The sequence below is a fragment of the Eretmochelys imbricata genome, chromosome 18 (genome assembly GCF_965152235.1).
Source record: "Eretmochelys imbricata isolate rEreImb1 chromosome 18, rEreImb1.hap1, whole genome shotgun sequence".
Classification (NCBI taxonomy): domain Eukaryota; kingdom Metazoa; phylum Chordata; order Testudines; family Cheloniidae; genus Eretmochelys; species Eretmochelys imbricata.
Genome location: NC_135589.1, coordinates 10323336 through 10342310, shown reverse-complemented (window position 1 = coordinate 10342310; position 18975 = coordinate 10323336).

The window sequence follows — 18975 nt, the reverse complement described above, 5'->3', positions numbered from 1 at the left end:
TCCCCTTCAATGACCTTTAGTGTCTTCCACACTTGTGGGGAAACCCACTTTGTATGTATCCTAACCTCCCCGGTGCAATTTCCCTTCGCTTTCTCTTATCACTTTTTTCTTCTCTCCACTCCAGTCGACATTCTTTTTTGCCTCTGCACCTGATGGTTTTGCTCTCATATGCCTCTTTCTGACCACTGATTACTTTTGAACGTCCTAGTTCATCCACATTGGGCTTTTTTGTCCTCATAGTCCATTTATTGCTAGATGGCATTCATAACCTTCAGGGCATGCATTCATTTTTCTTAGAGTGTTTTCCATTTTACTCTCTCCCCCTGCCTTTTCCCTCTTTTGCTCTATCCCAGTCAATTTCACTCGGTGCTGGGTGTGCTCTTAAAACAGTTGTAACGTTGGGCGCGATGGTGTTATTCAGCATCGCTCTGTTGACTTCAATGGAGTGACACTGATTTACACCAGCTAAGGATCTGGCCCATAATAAATATCTATGTATATGCCCGTGTTTATGTGAATATATAGGATCATAGAAATGTAGGGCTGGAAAGGACCTTGAGAAGTTATCAAGTCCAGGTCCCCTCTCTGAGGCAGGACCCAGTAAACTGACCACCCCTGAGAGGTGTTTGTCCAACCTGTTCTTAAAAACCTCCAATGATGGGGATTCCACAGACTCCCTTGGAAGCCTGTTCCAGAGCTTAACTATCCCTAGAGTTAGAAAGATTTTCCTAATATCTAACCTAAATCTCCCTGGCTGCAGATTAAGCCCATTACTTCTTGTCCTACCTTCAGTGGACATGGAGAACAATCCTATATGTAACAACATAATTGAAGACGGCTATCAGATCCCCCTCCCTAGTACCCTGTTCTCAAGACTAAACATGCCCAGGGTTTTATTCTTTCCTCATAGGTCAGGTTTTCTAAATCTTTAATCATTCATGTTGTGCTTCTCTGAACGCTCTCCAGTTTATCCACATCTTTCCTAATGCGTGGCACCCAGAATTGGACACAGTGCTCCAGCTGAGACCTCGTCAGTTCTGAATAGAGTGGGACAATTACTTCCCTTGTCTTACGTATGACATCCTTGTTAATACACCCCAGAATGCTGTTAGCCTTTTTCTGCAACTGCATCATGCTGTGGACTCGCATTCAATTTATGATCCACTATAACCCCCAGATCCTTTTTAGCAGTACGACCACCTAGCCAGTGATTCCCCATTTTCTAGCTGTGCATTTGATTTTTCTTTCCTAAGTTGTAGTACCTTGCACTTTTTTTCCCTTGAATTTCATCTTGTTGATTTCAGAGCAATTCTTCACTTTGTCAAGATCGTTTTGACCATTTTATCGTGAATAAACGTTAGTGAACGTGTGTGAATGAACACACACGCAAATATCTTAATGTTGTTTTTGTTTGTATTCGCTCTGTTAACAAATGAAACATGTTTAAAGCTGTGTTTGCCAGTTATATCATCGCTGACACAGATGTGTAAGTTTATTTTATCAGCCACAGATATGGGGAACCACGGCAAGCTAGGAGCTGAGGGGTAGCCAAAATGAATTTACATAGTAGACTGCTTTTCAGACAGGCCTCGACCCCGTCATAAATTTACACACACAGGGTGAAATCACCCCCTTCAGAAAAACAGCACAAGCCCTATTTTGAGAGCTTAAATGGTTCATACGACGTGCTGGTACTCTGCTCAAGCAGGAATTTCACCATGGGGCCTTGTCTTCCTTAGGAAAAAGGTATATTTTTAACATGTTAACTAATGTGTTAAAATCCTAGTAGAGACAAGTTTTAAATGTTAGCAGGTCAAAGTAAACCCTAGGCTTCCCTCTAGGATTTACACCTACTGGGTAACATGGGTCAAAATTGCAGCTGCCTTAGTTAACTGCACTAGGATGTTAACAGATGTTAGCCAACCTGAGTTAAAAGGAAAGAGCTCTTCCTCTACACATGATCAGAGAAACCAGACTGTGCTTCTGCAGCTCGGGAAGTGACCTGACCCTCATAGGGTTAAGCGATAGAGTAGCAGTAAGAGGTAGAAAAGCCCCAGGGTACCATTGAGTCTGTCCCACTGCTGTTTGGGGGTGCCAGAAAATTCTTCTTTCAAAGAAGAAAGTTACAGCCCATCTATGGATCGTTGTGGCCACTTAAAATTCCTAGTAGCAGGTGCTTTTTGCATGGGATGTAATACATATATCTCATGCACTGTATTGTATTTTCCTAATAAAACAATTTATTTTTTTATATATTGGAATGATACAAAAGTAGGGTGAAAATTGGGGAAAAAATGAATAATACTTCTTGTAAAACCCAGGATTTTTTTTTCAGTAAAAATTGGTTTAAACTGAAAACGAAGGGGCTTAAGTATGCTTTAAAACACAGTACAGTTGGGGCACTAAAAGTCTTCAGCTGCACAGTTAGAGGAGAGATTATTGAGCATGTCTGTCTTAATCTCAGGCCTCTGAGCATTATATCAATAATTCTTGGCATGCAATATTGTTGCAAGTCCAGCCACTGTCATAACTCACTTGACCTTGTAATATAAGCCAGCCAACTCAGGTGTAGATATGAAAGATCGCAAAGCCAAACAAGGAAAGTGAGCCTCTGAACTGATATATTTATTTATTTCTTCTTCTCCTTTAATAGATTTCTGTCTTGTGATTTCATACTTGACAATATGGATAATACTTACCTCCCATGTAATGCTTTTCATCCACTGAGAAAAGCACTCAAAACGCTTTACAAAAAAGGGCAAGTAGCATTATCTTCATTTTATGTATGGGGAAATTGAGGCAAAAGAGAAGGCAACACAACTTACCCCGGGTCATTGGTAGAGTCAAGATAGAATTCAAATCTGCTGATTCCCAGGCCTGTACCCTATTCACTGGGCCATGCTGCTGTTGTCTATTACACCTGGTTGGGAATTTTCTGATTAAACATTTTTTCATCTGAAAATGTTGATTCATCGAAACCGGAACTGTTCACAAGAAAGGGTGAGGTTCAGTGAATCTCCTGATTCACCAAAACATTTTGGGTGGGAGGGCAACAAAAGGTTTGAAATTGTCACAAGATCCAGTTTTGATATTTTTCAAAATGAGAAGGTTTGTTTTTAGAATCAAAATGACTTCATTTTGAAATTTAAGTTCCTTTATACTAATGAAGGTTTAAACATTTTTTTAAAGGTCTAAATCAAAATGAAACATTTTGAAATTATCAAAACATTTTGATTGACCGGGTCTGTATATGTTGCTGGGGGAAAATTTTGAGATTTTGAATTTTCATCCTGTTTTGGGACCCGGGCAAAGATTCTAAATCTCAAAACCTCTGAGGGGATGGGAAAACCATTTCCAAACCAGCTCTGTTATCTGTTCCATAGCAGAAAAGAAACTATAAACTCCCAACAAAGCCTGGTCAGCAATAATGCAAGAAGTAAGCTCTGAGCTAGTTTTAAAGTGTGTAAGTTCCTCCAGTGCTGGTTGGGAAGAGTAGAAAAATATTCCAAACCTCCTGGCAGAACTCCCTGGCCAGCTGTTAGCAAGCTAATTGCTGCCCAAGTAGTAATATAAAATACCCGTTCATGGCCAGATGACTACTTCACTGTTCAGAGAAGCCTTAATTTCTCCCAAGTCAAGTAACCCTCTCTGTAGAAGGGGACAAGGCATGACAGACAACAACAGTAATAATGATCCAAGGACCAGGAGCATCTTAGTAAGGCCAGAGAAGAAGGTTTATGAAAAGATTTTCAGAAAAGCCTTAGATGCCAAACTCCCATTGAATTTCAATATGATTTGGGTGGCTAACTCTTTTTTTTTTTTTAGCAGATATAGGCTCTGATCCTCCAATCATCATGCAGATAAAAAGCTTACTAAAGCCAATCTCCCAGCTTAAGCCAACAGGAGCTTCATCTCCCTGAAAACCTCAGGTCTAGGCCCCAGGAGGGACAGGGAGGCTGAGGGATGGGCAAACACTCCTGATACTTCATCAGAAACTTGCACTGAATGTAAACCCAAAGTCCTAAAATTCTAGTTATCTACCTCCCTTGGTATTCTTCATTTTCACGTGGATTGATGCTTCTGGGTTCTGACATGACTAGTGTTGAAATACTGCAAAAAAGGCTGTTCTCACACTATTTCTAGGTGGACTGTAATCCGATGAAGTGAGTTTTAGCTCACGAAAGCTTATGCTCAAATAAATTTGTTAGTCTCTAAGGTGCCACAAGTACTTTTTTTCTTTTTGTAATAGTAATGGAACTCTTGTAAGAAACCCATTCTCTCGAGATTTCCTGACCAATTTAATGGATCTGAGAGGTTCATCTAGTTTGGTTGGCACTTCAGGTAAACACCTGAATTTCTGGCTGCTTTGTCAGATTGACAGTCCGAATCTTGAGTTTTGCCCATTGCTAGCTGAGATACCTGAAATCCTGAAAGGAACAGATAGGAGAAGATTGGAAGTATAGGCAATAGGCGCTGTCGAGCCAGTGATACATACAAAGACCAGGAGATTCAGTACCAGGAGGCTAAGACCAGGAACCCATTGTGCTGTGTGCTCTACACAGAATAAGAGACAATCTCTGCTCCCAAGCAGTTTATAGTCTAAAAAGACTGGACAGATGAAGAATGGGACGGGGGCAACAGAGAGGTGAAGTGACTTGCCAAGAGTGTACAGCAGATTTATAGCAGGACCTAGGTCTCCTGACTAGTCCACTAAACCATACTGTCCCTTCTAAGAACACTGAACAATCAACCCATCACTGTGGTGGTATCATATTTTCAGTAGGGTCTAGGTAGCAGTGTCCACCTGTGGTCCAGGTCTGTTTCATTCCACAGCATTCCCTGTTTCTTTCAGGTTTAGCTACAGTTTAAATCTATTATATTATTCCAATAAGTCCCAGGTAAGGATCTTCTGAAGGCAGCTAATGCTTACTCAGTTAAACAGCATGTGCTCAAAGTCAATATCTCCGTTAATGTATTCAGAGGGTAATAGGTTCCATCTTAGTGTTGCCTTGGAAGCGTTCATTAGGAATGGAACAGTCCTGAGCAGGTCACACCTAATTTGAATGTACTGTATGGACAGAGTGATTTCAGCATTTTTCCATCTTAAAGGGGGCATTATGGTGTCTTGCTTGCAGAAGTGGTTATTTCCCTCCGGATTTCAAACTGCTTCTGAATTGGGCACAGCTTGTACTAGATTGACTGTTTCGAGCGTGCTCGATTACGGCTATGAATTTTATCACACTGTGGAGCAGCATCCCACAAGAGCAAGGGGGAACACAGGGCTGCTTTTCCCATGGTGCCAAGTTCTTCCTATAATACACTTGTCAGCATCTTGTTCTATTTTATCCAATCTAGATCTGTCCTGAGCGCTCATGAAAGCGACCAGATTAACAACAGCTCTTAAAACTGTTGCTCTTTTTGTCCATACAGTAGCAGCCCTATATGCTTTTGCATAATGACCTGCCAATGCACCTACAGAGGCCACCTGCAGTGGGAGGTAGAAGTAGTGGACTCAAACCCCACTTAGTTTTTGATATCCTCTGCTTACGTGATGTGGACAGTTATGCATTAGGAACTGAAAAAGATCAGTGACTCATCTCCCACATCTTGAACAGCAGTCAGATGGCAACAGCTTTCAGTCTCTGCTGATCTCAGTGGGATTGGAAGCAATGATCTATGATCTCAGGGTACTGGATATCCAAAATTCCACAACTGATCTGGCTTCATTCAGTATCTGCTTTTAACTCCTTGCTATGTTTTATGTGTTAAGTATATGGCATTGTACTGGCATATGAATCTACAGCGTGATTCCAGACCCCAGTTCCCGGTTGCTTTTTAAGTTACTACTGGAGGCATTTAACATGAGTTGAGTTGTGAAGAAAGTTTACAGTGCAGCATCCTTTCAGTGAATTATTTTTGCTCTGTATGGCTCCATTGTGATGAATAAACAGTGTCTCAGGGATTTTTTTAACTTGTTTTTACCCCAGCTTTCTTGATTCATCTGAAACACGAAGAGATTGGTTTGTTTGATGGAGGCCCATGGGCAAGACTTGGAGACGCTGAATTGTGATGTCACATGAGATTGCAGCCTAGAGTCCCCATCACCTCAGTGTCTAGGTTCTTCATAGTATTTCTGGTGGTGCTTGTAGGTCTTTGGTTTAAGTTCAAATAATTTGTTCCTCCTCTTCTTCCCCCCTGAATCTTTCCATCTACGCAAGAAGAAAAGCTCATCTTTAGGCTCTGTTTTTCTCTGAGGTGCTGTGAACATCTAAGAGAAAAATTCTTTGCAATTAACTTCATCTGGGTGAAGTTCACTGAATTGCAGTTAGGAGGTGGGTGGTACACAATGCTCACGCCAATCATTCACAGCGCTCTATTGTACAGCCCATGATGCAGAGCTTGGAAGAGACAAGTGACAATTTATCTGTCAGTAATTTTGATAACATTGGAGTTATTTTTTTAAAAAATAGACTTTTTAAAGCCTCTGTTACTAGTCCTAAAACTCCTGCTTCATTTCAATGAAAGAAGTTGCTTTTCACTTCTCCTCCACTTAACACTATGACATGATGGTGAGGCAACCTCTGCAATGTGAAGGGAGAATAAACTTACCTGTGAGTGGAGTATGTGTCAGTCAGATGAGCCTGTATCTTGAGACAGGAGAATGTGAAGTCAGAGTTCAGGTTTTGCATTGGAGTGCGAATTGGATGCAGTTGCAGGGTATCTTTTCAGTATCTGTTGGCAGTGGAAGCAAAGGCCTCATGGAGGATTGCATGTGTTGTCGAGAGCATTGTAGGCAATGGAAAGGTGGCAATGAATGAATGCTGGAGATTTTCCCCTTAACTTCTGACTTCCATGCCTTTGGGGCGGGGGGAGGGGGTGGCCTGCTGCAGCATCAGCTGTCACTAAGCCAAAGTTTGTCTGTGGTGACTGGTGCAGGAGGAGAGGATGGTCTTGTGGTGACAGTACTGGGAAAACCTGGTTTCAGTTCTTGGCTCGGCCTGGACTCCCAGAGTGAGTTAAGGCAAATTGTGTAATCTCAGTGCCTTAATTCCCCAGCTGTTTAAAATAAAGCTAATTCATCCCTACCTCACCGGGGTGTTGAAAAGAATGTGAGGAACTCAGACACGACTTGGATGATATCTAGGTAGACAGGAGGGTTGCATCTTTCTGTGACTGAGTGACGGCCATCAAGATTGTCTATCGCTCGCAGTGCGGTGAGCCACCTTCCTTGTAAAGGCTAGAGTAGGAAAAGATGTATCAGGTCATTTTTGTCCATCCCCATATCTCTCACTCATACAGGGCTACATAGTATCCCCTAGTGCTTTGTCCAGTCTAGTTGTATATGTTCAAGCAGTGAGGTTTCTACCTGCCCTTGTGAGACACCTGTACAGCAGCCCAAAGGATCTTGCTGTGTACCAGCCAGCAAGAAGCAATTGAAGAACGAGCGACCCATAAACCTCCACTCCTGCCCTCTTCCACCCAGACCTCAAGCACGTGTGCCTAAGCTCCATTGGTGGAGAACAAGGGGTCCAGTGTGTGCTCCTAAATCCCTATTGGACAGAACTGCGGCTAGCAAAACCACTGGGCTGGCAAATATGTTTTGGTTTAGCATAAAGCTCCTTATAACGGCCATAAATCATCCTAAAGTCTTTGGTTTTCCCTGACCAGGAACAGAGATATGCAAAAGGAGATTGTAATGAGAAAATGTAAGTCAGTTTGACAAAGGAGAGCTCCCTCTGCTCCCGAAAGATACTGCAGCAAAACCGGTCACCACAGCCAAAGGGGATTGGTTTGTGGCTGCTGGGTGGGACAGAGCAGGCTCTCCTGCCTTTACATACTAGCAACAATATTTAGTGCATCTCATTTAGGGAGCTGGAACTGAACCTCAGAGCAGGAGCTGTTGGCACATGAGAATAGGTCTGATGCAATTTTGCTGACTGACCTGCCTTGCAGAGCTGAAGTGACTAATAAGTGTTGTCTAGCCCAGGGTTTCTCAGCGTTTTTCACAGTATGGAACTCGTCTGACTACAGCGATTGCCTGCCTTGTGGATATCTCCTCACCCTTTAGTGGGGGGCCTTTTCTCTCCCCGTTTGTAATCATCTACCAGGCCTGTGGCAACCAAAGCAAGTGCTGACATGGGAAAGTAACATTAGGGGAGCATTTAATGCATTTCTAGCTGCCTTGGGATGTGATTCAGGAGCTGATGACGGAGGTGCAACCGCGTGTGACCTGCCAGCTTTCTACAGACCACTAGCCAGGTGCCCCAGCTTAGAAGCCCTTTTATAGTGGTTGAGGCAATAGAAGAGGTGTCAGGATTCCCCACTCCACCACTGTCTCTCTGTGTGATGCTGCGCCAGCCTCTCTGGGCTTCAACTTACTCACCTGAAAAATAGGTGTAGTGAGCTGAACAGTTCTACAGTTTTCAGTGAAACCTAGTCAGTCAGTGCTTGTCAATGGCTTTGGGCCAGATTTTCAAAGATATTTAGGTGCATAGTAGGACTTTCAAAAGCACCTAAGCAGTGAGGTGCCTACATCCCAGGGGGAATTTTTCAGTCTCTTCCATAGCAGGACCCCCTTGAGACCTACTCCTCATTTAGTAATATGCTAACCCCACCCTGGATGCTTGTTTGTGGCTTCCAGGTTGAGAACCAGTGTCCCTGGGTGAGAGGCACTCCAGTACAGAAGTGCAAAAGCACTAGACCATGGTGATGGGTGCAATGTAAGAACCAGACTAGAGCAGGAAATATGACCCCTAATGATATGCCTCTGTTGGCTGATCAGAACTCCTAGTCCCTTCTTTGTACAGAATCCCAGGTTCACTTCTGCTTTGACTTGCAGCTCACAGCTACACGTATGCTGACATTGAAAGTTGGCTGGGTTTTTCCTCTCAAGTAAAAGCCTTTGTTATGAATATTCATTGACATCTCACTGTAGGTTTTTACCGCTCTCCCAAACCCTTTCTGATCAGACAGTTTCACACAAGGAAATGATACGGGGGAGAGAGGGCGGGATACTCATTTTAAAGGGAATCTGGAGCCACTCCGCTCACCCCAAGAGCCTGAGAGTTCGGAGGGCAAGAAAATGTGACACAAATGTCTATTGCAAGAAGGAAAGGTTTCTTTCATCACCTGAACCTTGTGGGAGGAGGTCAGCCTCTTGCTGAGAAAAGATGCTATTTGTGGAAGCAGCGGTGTGCTGTCCGAGGTGGCAAACATGTTTCAAATCTGTTTTAATCGTGATTTAATAATCATTGACACCACTCAGGATTAACGAAGATTTCATTTTAATCTCGTTCACTTCTAGAGTACGTTCCAGGTAGGAATTTCAAAGTGCTTTGCAAGCTTCCATGATAAACATGCCTGCAAGGTAAACAAGTATGAATAGGCCCATTTTACCCATGGGGAGACTGGGAAATGGAAGAGATTAAATCTTCACACTTGAGGGGCTTCCAGGCTGGGCCTCTCAAAGAAGGGGAAGCATCCAACTCACCCCAGATTGGGCTCCGCACACTGACTGGATTTTTTAGAAGTGCTGTGCCCCTGCCCACCCCCATGACAAAAACAGGATTTTGTAGGGGCTCAGCACTTCTGAAAATCAGGCAACTTTCGCCACCCAAGTTTGAAAACTATTGGCGTTGTTTTCTCGGCTAACGTGCCACACTGTATCAATGCACTAGAATAGAACGCAAACCCCTGCCTCCTAGGTTTGTTAGCGGAACTTTAATGATTAGACCATGCTTAAGAAAGTGAGTTGAAAACTGATTTCCACTTCCCAGTGCTGGCTCCCAACAATGCTGGTTCAAAATATTTCATATGCAGGGTATTTGCAAATTGTTGGGTTAAGCAAAATGGGGTGCAGTTTTCCTTTACTTAAAAATACTGAGTTATTGGGTGCCGGTGCCTGTAGACCCCAAATGCTCTCACAAGAGACACTGTTACAAGAAGTATGAACAGGTTCTAGTATTTGTATTTGTATTCCAATATTTGGGATGTTTTGCACGGGCCTCAACAGCCATTTATGTGCCTGAAATAGAGTGAAATCTTCTCTGCTTTCAGTACTTCAGTTCCTGGGAGGTGGTAATTGAGTAAAAAGAGCAGGTTTGGCATTTTTGATCCCTTAAACCACTCGTTTCAGAGTAGCAGCCGTGTTAATCTGTATCCACAAAAAGAAAAGGAGGACTTGTGGCACCTTAGAGACTAACAAATTTATTTGAGCATAATGCATCCGAATGCATCCGATGAAGTGAGCTGTAGCTCACGAAAGTTTATGTTCAAATAAATTTGTTAGTCTCTAAGGTGCCACAAGTACTCCTTTTCTTTAAACCACTCGCTAAAACAAAACAAACAAACAAAACAATACAAATACCAAATGGGCCAGGATGATTTTAGAGATGGGCAATTATCAGAACCAGCTGAATTTAGGTGGTTCAGAGCAAATGAATCTGAGTTCTAAACCAAACTTGGGTTTTTAGTTCTGCAAAAACCGAAACCTCTGACTGATATGTTTTTTTCAAAACCAAAACCACCTTGAATTTACCTGTCACAGACTTGGGACCAGATCCAAACCTTTCTCCAAACCCTGCAGACATGGAGAGTTTAGTTGAAGTTGAATCCAGATCAGAACCACCAAAACTTGTGTAAAACCAAAACTAAAGCGAATAAGGTTTTGCAAAAGCAAATCTGAGCTTCCCTGGTCCCTGTGTTTGGGTTCCTGGGGATCCTGAATGTTCCACCCCAATTCCCAACAATGTGCATGACTTGAATGGCCTCAGCAATCATCAGCTTCTGTGGAGAGAGGAAGATGATTTCAGAGAGTCAGCAGATGAAGGCAACTCTAACGGCGCGCCCCATGGACAAGTTGCTGCAGTAACCTGTGGAAGTTATTAATGAAATAATTTCCCTTCTGTTGGATATCTCATCATTTTTCTTTATTATTCCTTAGCTTTTGCTCATCGTAGTGTAATGCTTTTAAAGGTCAAATCGAAAGATCCAATCTTGGTGGAAAACCAAAAGTGATGGGGGAAGGGAGAGAAGGAAAGCTGTTCTCTGCTATCATAGCAACCAGGGCTGTGAATTAATGCAACTGAGCTTCCAGAATCAGGTGGGAAAACAATGTCTGAGACCTCATAAAAAGAGCCAAGCAGCATGCAAGGGACAACACGGAGTAGACTGTTGCCCATGCTTTGCATGAAAGCTTGGCCTGTTTGGGGTCAGAGACTCATAGACTTTAAGGTCAGAAGGGACCATTATGATCTGACCTCCTACGTATTGCAGGTCACAGAAACTCACCCACCCACTCCTGTGTGTCAAGTAAATAGATCACATAGAATCACAGAATCGTAGGACTGGAAGGGACCTCGAGAGGTCATCTAGTCCAGTCCCCTGCACTCATGGCAGGACTAAGTATTATCTAGACCATCCATGACAGGTGTTTGTCCAACCCGCTCTTAAAAATCTCCAATGATGGAGATTCCACAGCCTCCCTAGGCAATTTATTCCAGTGCTTAACCACCCTGATGGTTAGGAAGTTTTTCCTAATGACTACCCTAAACCACCCTTGCTGCAATTTAAGCCCATTGCTTCTTGTCCGATCCAGTAACTTTCTCGGGGGGTCCTGCTCAAGGTCTGAGTGCTTGGACCAGAGTGGGACTGTGTTTAATGTCCTGCTTAACTGAGCACTCTTATTCCATCACTAGCAGACTGGCCCGCAGTGAATTTTCTTTTATCCTAGTGGCAGAGCTCATCTTTTGCTGGGTTCCCATTGGGATAAAATACTGGCTGAACTTGTGACGGATTTGCTTTTGATGAACTACTGGCAGAGCTCCTCACAATGGATTTCTTTCGAATAAACAGTTGGCAGAGCTCCTCCATAATGAGATTTCCATTGAATAAGCTGTTAAGGGAGCTCCTTTTAACTGGATTCTAGTAGTTAGAGTCAGAGACTGGCAGTACGGAACTCCTGGAGTCTATTCCTGACGCTGCAACTGAAAGGCTGTGTCCTTGGGCAAGTTATGTGACCTCTCCGGGCCACGCTTCATCCATCTGTAAAATGGGTAGAAGAACACTCACCCGTCTCACAGCAACAGTGATACTGCACAGTACAACTTTGTTATGGACAGCATATTTTATATATACTGTAAGCCAACGCCCTTTGGGATGGACAGACAGCTGCTGTAAATCAGTGTAGCACCATTGACTGTACATGGGTGTAGCCGATTTATGGCAGCTGAGGATCTTGCCTTTTGAGTTAAAATGTGATGGCTACAGACATCAGTATTAACGACATGAGGCTGGGAGATATTAGCAATGGCATTTGCAGACGAGAGCTGAAAAGCGAGGGGGAGTCCGTGTGATTACAGGATGGGTACTCCAAACGAAAGGAAATACAGAGCAGAATGGGTTTGTACCAACAATGGTGCGATCATGTGACTGGGCAAAGCTGCCTGTGGTGGGGGAAGTGGCTGCAGGGGCCAGCCAGCATGGGAGCAGAAGAGCGTTCAGCTGGCAGTGGTGATTGATGGCACTAGTGGTATTATAGGAGCACCTAGGGGCTCCGGCTGATACACACGTGCGCACACACACGTGTAAACACGCACACGCACAGTAAATCACAATCCCTGCCCTGCAAAGTCTACAGTCTAAGGGTATGTCTACATAGGGATAAAAGACCCTCTGCATGGCCACAGCTGGACTGGACTCAGGCTTCAGGGCTAAAAATCCCTGTGTAGACGTTCAGGCTCCGGCTCCAGCCCAAGCTCTAGGATTCTCCACCCCCGCAGGGTCTCAGACCTTGGGCCCCAGCCTGAGTCCAAGCATCCACACACTGATTTTTCAGCTCTGGAGCCTGAGCCCCTTTTGTGCCCCACTGCTTCCAGGCTACTTCTTCTGACCCCTGCAGAGCTTCTCCTCTCTTGCCTCCTCTCAAGGTTTCTCCGCCGCTTCCCATCCCTGGGGAGTCTGGCAGCAGGACTGCCTCCCTGCATGACTCCATGGGCCCACCACTGAAGTTAGCTCTACTCCCCCATGGCTCAATGCTACTCTACAGCTAGCCCCAAACTACTGGGCCTCTTCTTTTCTGTGTTCTCACCCTCGCTTATATAGCCTTTCCTCACTTCCCCCTACAGCTGGAGTCAGTTACTAGTCTTAAATCTCCCAAACAGATTCAGGTGCAGTCACAAATTATCCCTGGGTTGCTAGGTTGCGGGCAGGGTTGATCCCTGCTTGCCTTAAAAGGCCAGCCCGCCTGTGACAGCCCGTTTTATATATGAAGAACTGAGGCACAGAGAAATTAAATGACTTGCCCAAGATCACATAGAAAGTCTATGGCAAAGTGAGGATGCAAGCTCTCCCGGGCCAGTGCCTTAATCCTAAAACCGTTCTTCCTTTTATTTCTATATATGGTCAAACTCACCCTCAGACACAGGCGCTGGCTTCCAACTTTGGGCTGCTCAACCCCTGCTTAGCCCCAGGCCCCCCCCCCCACACTCCACCCCTTTCCCCAAGGTCCCACCCCTGCCCTGCCTCTTTCTGCTGCCACTCTGCCCCAGCCCGGCCTCTTCCCGCCCAGTTCTGCCCCCTCCCCTGAGTGCACCCTGTCCCTGCTCCTCCCCCGCCCTCCCAGTGACACCTGCAAGCCGCAGAACAGCTGATGGCGGCAGGCTGGAGGCGCTGAGAGGGAGTGGGAGGAATTGATCAGTGGGGCCGTCAGTGGGTGGGAAGCACTGGGGGGATGGGGGAGCTTGGCTGCCGGTGGTACTAAGCACCAGCTAATTTTTTTTCCATGGGTGCTCCAGGGCTGGAGCACCCACGGAGTCGGCACCTAAGCCCTCAGATCCTTGGAATCATTCCAGACTGTGAGGCCAAGAATCCAGTTCATTGTACCATACACACACCCGTTGCTCCCTCCCACCCGTCAATTGCCTGTTATTGCAGCTGAATACAGAAGTTTTCAGCTGCAGTTTTCAGAAACTTCTGCCACAGAAGTTTGGGATTAGGAGTGGTAGGCTTTCATGCTGCAGGCCTTTGTAATGGGATTAAGCAGATAAGGCCACATAGATAATGATTTCCGCTCTCCTGGGAGCTAGTAATAGTGTTTAGAGACCCTCCTGGAGGTAATGTCTACCAAATTATGTCACTGAGTAGGAAATTTACATTTCTTCTAGCGCTAATTTTAGCAGGACCATGGCTCTTCAGGTAATAGGGATTGATTCGTTAAAGATCTTTTGCGAGTTGCCAAGGATATAGATTTAATCAGGAGGAGGAGGCACACATCCCATAGAAAATTGCCCATTTTATTAACTTTTTGCAAGACTGCACGTTTCTGTTCCTTTTTTGTTCTGTGCTACCAGCTTCTATGAGGAGAGACCGAAAGCCACAAATCCTCCTTGAAAGAGAGAGCAGCTCATTGCAAAGGCTCTCTTAAATTGCTTTGCATTATGTGGAGTTGTTCTGCACCCAGGCAGCATTGTCTATGGAGTAGAAAGCATAAAATGGGCCACATTTCCCACTGTGGTCCTGTAGAATTCTCTAGCGATACCAAGAGAAAGCATTGGGTATGAATATATGGATATTTAGGGCAGTCACAAAAGGCTGCACCATGACTGATTGGTTTTCTAGAGTCCAGGGCTTTCCATTTGTCATTTGTAAAGTGCTTGGCCAAGTACTGGGCTTCTTGCATCTTCTGAAGCAAACAGGTAGTAGCTGGTGTCTGAGGCTCTGGTCTGGTCTGATAATTCCTATGTTTTTGCTGGTTGTCCAGATTTTGAGTTTCACTGCAGAATCCTTATGACTTCAAGAAACCTAATCACTGACTAGATTCCCCACAGTCACAGTTGTGATTCATACAGCACCATAAGCATGCATGATGTTGTGTAGCTATTACATGACAGTCTCGGCCCTAGAGTGCTTACAATCTAAATCTGGATGCACTGTGATATGAGAAAGCAACAACAATAAATGGAAGGGGAAGGAGGAATGGTGGAAGGGAGCAGGAGGGTTAGAGGAATACGCTCATGTGGTTATAATAATAACACTTACCTCTTATATAGCACTTTTTATCAGATGTCAGAGCACTTTACAAAGGACATCGTTATCATTATCCCCATTTTACATCTGAGGAAACTGAGGCACAGAGCAACTTAGGTAGCGCTCCAGCATCACACTTCTGGCTGTAGGGAGGATGATCCTGAAGTTAAGGCATGGGACAGGTGTCAGGCCATCTGGGTTCTATGCCTGGTTCGGCCAATCTCTGAGGGGATGAACTTGGGCAAATCATAGAATCATAGGACTGGAACAGACCTCGAGAGGTCATCTAGTCCAGTCCGCTGCACTCATGGCAGGACTAAGTATTATCTAGACCATCTCTGACAGGTATTTATCTAACCTGCTCTTAAAAGTCTCCAATGATGGAGATTCCACAACCTCCCTAGGGAATCACTTAAGCTCCCTATGGCCCGGTCATCACAAGTAAAATGGGGAAGAATGGCTGACTTCACAAGGAGATTTTAGACTAGTTGGTAGCCGCGAGGCTCTCAGATACTGTGGTGATGAGCACTACAGATAACAGAGTTGTCTGCCTGGCCTGTTTTCAAAACAATCAGTTATGGAATCTGTGTTTCCTGAAGCAGAAGCCTATTCCTGTTCATAGCCATTGGTATTTGTAGCAACAGCTATTAGAAACAATGATAACAAATCATCCCCATACATTTCTGTTTCCACTGCAGCCAGTTTCCATCCTGCTCAGGGTTAGTTTATTCATGAAACATGTCAGAAAACAGTAGGTCTTTTCTAGCTTTTGCCTATGCCCGCCAGTGAGACAAGAATGACTGCAGCTATTCGGGGGGGACCTGCCTCCCGCCCACTCCCCTTTCATATGATTCCACACAGCCCAGCTCCTGCTGTGATTCGATTTCCTCTGCTCCTGAGGCTCAGGCATAGCTGCCGTGATGACAATGACTTTCGAAAACAAAGCCAGCAAAATGTGAATTTTTAAAGTTTGTGGTTTTCCCTTAAAACTGTCATTTGAGACTAGCAAGCAATTTTCAGATATCAGGCAAAATGGTGTCCTGCCCGGGACCCCAAGAGCACAGAAGCCCATGCCTCCTTCCTTCCTCACACCTCTCCTTACAATCAGAAACAATGGACTGTGCAAATAATGGCCCTGGTTTTGCAGCCAGATCAATTCACAGCAGCATTCCCCCCGCCCCAGCTTCTCCTGACTCCTGCCCTGGCCCATTCGTGTCTTCCACGGGTGACACAAAGCAAAGGCAATTGGGTCTGATCTACACTCTGGCCCAATGTAGCCAGCAAATATGACTTCCGAAGAAGCATAATAACCACTGGGATGAATGGGAAGTGTTTGGTTTATACAGCTTTGCTGCATTGTGCTGACGTAATTGTCCTGCTTCTGAATGAAATCTGACTTGCCCACCAGCGTTTAAACTCAGCTTGTACATCAATACTGTTGACACCCTTAATGCAACGATACAGAGCTGATGGTTGGTGCAGACAACATAAGCAGCTTCTTGTTTGCGCATTGCTTTAAAAAAATCCAATACTAAACCGAAGGTTTTGATATACTTCTCCTTATGGGGGAAACCTTTGAGGACGAGATTACTTGGAGGAAGCAGGCATTTCTTCTCTAACTGCCACGCCACTTCTTGTGTCTCCTGCCAATGTCTAATATTTCCTTTTTCTCAGAGAAAAGTCCTGTCCTCCCTAATCTTGTTCAGGAAGAAGCTTGGGACAGATATGAATCTGCTAAATAGTCTAACTCTGTTGAAGAGAGAGTTTGGTTTACAAGTACAGAAGATTTCTGCATGAGGGATGCTGAATTCCTCTGCAATGCGTGAAAAGAGCAAAGATTGTTAATGGTAAACAGATGAGCAATAAATTTCATCCCTCTGAAGGCTGGACCACTGATACTAAGGACAAATATTTCCTGGGGGAAATTCTGGGCTGCAAGATAACATGGCTAGATGCCAAAGTGGCCCCTGCATCTTCAAATGCTTTCTAATTAAGTTCTGGCCAGTAATCTGTTTCTCTGGGTTAAGGGTCTCTTTTAAGATAACAAATTAGCATGGAGCATGTTGAGGTAGTGCAGGAAGGTTTGTTTGATTTGAAATCAGGTATCACCCAGACAATTTGGAATGAAAATTGTCTGCTCCTAATTCTGGTGGTGGCTGAGGGACACTGACGACTTTGGATTTGTCTAAATTGACCCTAAAGCTGGATGGGTTGCAGAATTCTCCAGTGCACTGATTATGAGTGATTACAGAATTAACTGGCTCTGAAAGATACAGCAGGATGTGATTACAATATAAAGGTATCTTGTGTTCCTCCATTCCAGACTCTAATCCCCAGAATGAGTCATTCCCGCTAATATTTGCAACAAAGCTACTGACTTGGCATTTTTAAAGGTGCATTGTTTACTCAGATACGTCTGTACATTACGTCAATAGTCTGATCATACACGCTGTGCTTCTGCCCTAAACTTCTGAAAAGTTAGAGAGACATCCAGTTCTATGTAGTATCTGCCTTACTTAAGATGGATCTAGTAATCCAAAGATCACTGAATTCAATGGAAAGTCTCCTGTTGTCTTCAATGGACTTTGGACCCAGAATGAGTAGTCTCGTCAAAGTCAGTGGGACAACTCATGCTTAAAGGTAATCATGTGCTTAAGCTACTCCTAACAGAATTCTGCACCCATGCAGGGAGTGCAGAATTCACTTGGCCTGCATATTTCTGTGCCCCCTGTACAGGAAAATGCAAAAGAAATCTGCGGGGGGGGCATACGTCCCTTCCCCAACAGCACAGTCAGCATGTCTGTTCCAGCGTGCTTGGAACAGCTTCAGAGACGCAAATCGCTGCAGGGGAAGGGAGCTCAGCATGCGTGTCTGCAGGGGGAGACGTTGATCACCGTCAGGGGGCATGGCTGGCCAACAAGCGAGGGGACTCTGTCCCTCTGTCTTGGTACTGCGGCTTGAGGGGTGTGGAGGAGGGCAGGCCTCTTCGTTATGCAGGAGGAAGGCTCAGTCCCCGAGGCAGAAGTGTAGTAGCCTGCCTGCCTAGTAAAATATAACTTCTTGAGAACTGAAAAAACACTTAATTAAATATTCGTATCCTGTTACTGAACATGGTTTGTTTTTAAGTTAAAGAAAATAGCTTTTGTTTAAAAAAAACCCCACATTTTGTTAATGTTGCTGTTGATGGTTATTTGATCTCATTCTCTGAGGCAGAAATGTAGCAACCTGTCTGCATAGTAACATTGTTAATTATTCTGTTGTTAGTTAACTGTTCCCCCAGTAGTCATTTCCCCCAGGAGCATAAAAATCCCGTAAAAATTTCAAAGTCCCCTACATTGCCAGAGTGATGGAAAGCCTTATAAATGACAGTAAGGGAATCAGCTAGGAAGATCTATGTGCTTTCTCACTTTTTTCCTGTGCCAAAGTGGCAGGGAACTCAATGAATCTCCTTAGGAAGGACAAGGGGTTGATTTGGCCCTGCTTAAGATTTGAACTTGTGGTTCTAGCAAATGTAGATATTGGAAACATTGCTACGCCAGCCACCAGTTGTACCCAGTGATGCTTCAACCCTTAAGTATTTTTGGAGATACAATGACATCTTCTGCCATTACATTGTTCACTCCATGTGTTATATCCCTTTCCCCGTCCTGTTTGTGCCTTGTCTATTAGATTGTCAGTTCTTTAAGGCAGGGACAGTCGTCTATGTTGTGTCCGTGCAATGCCTGCACTATGGAGCTCCCAGGCAGGACTGCAAGAAACATAATTCATAATAATTTACAGAGGTGACATGAAATGGAATGTTTCATTTTGTTAGTGAATGGGGGGCTACAGTGCAGCATATTCACAGAGATGAACTGGGACATACTGAAACTCTGTTCGCAGTGAGACAGAAAGAAAGTCTCTCTCTTTCAAGGTGTTTCCATAGCACCTATCCTCATAGTGCTGAGTCCT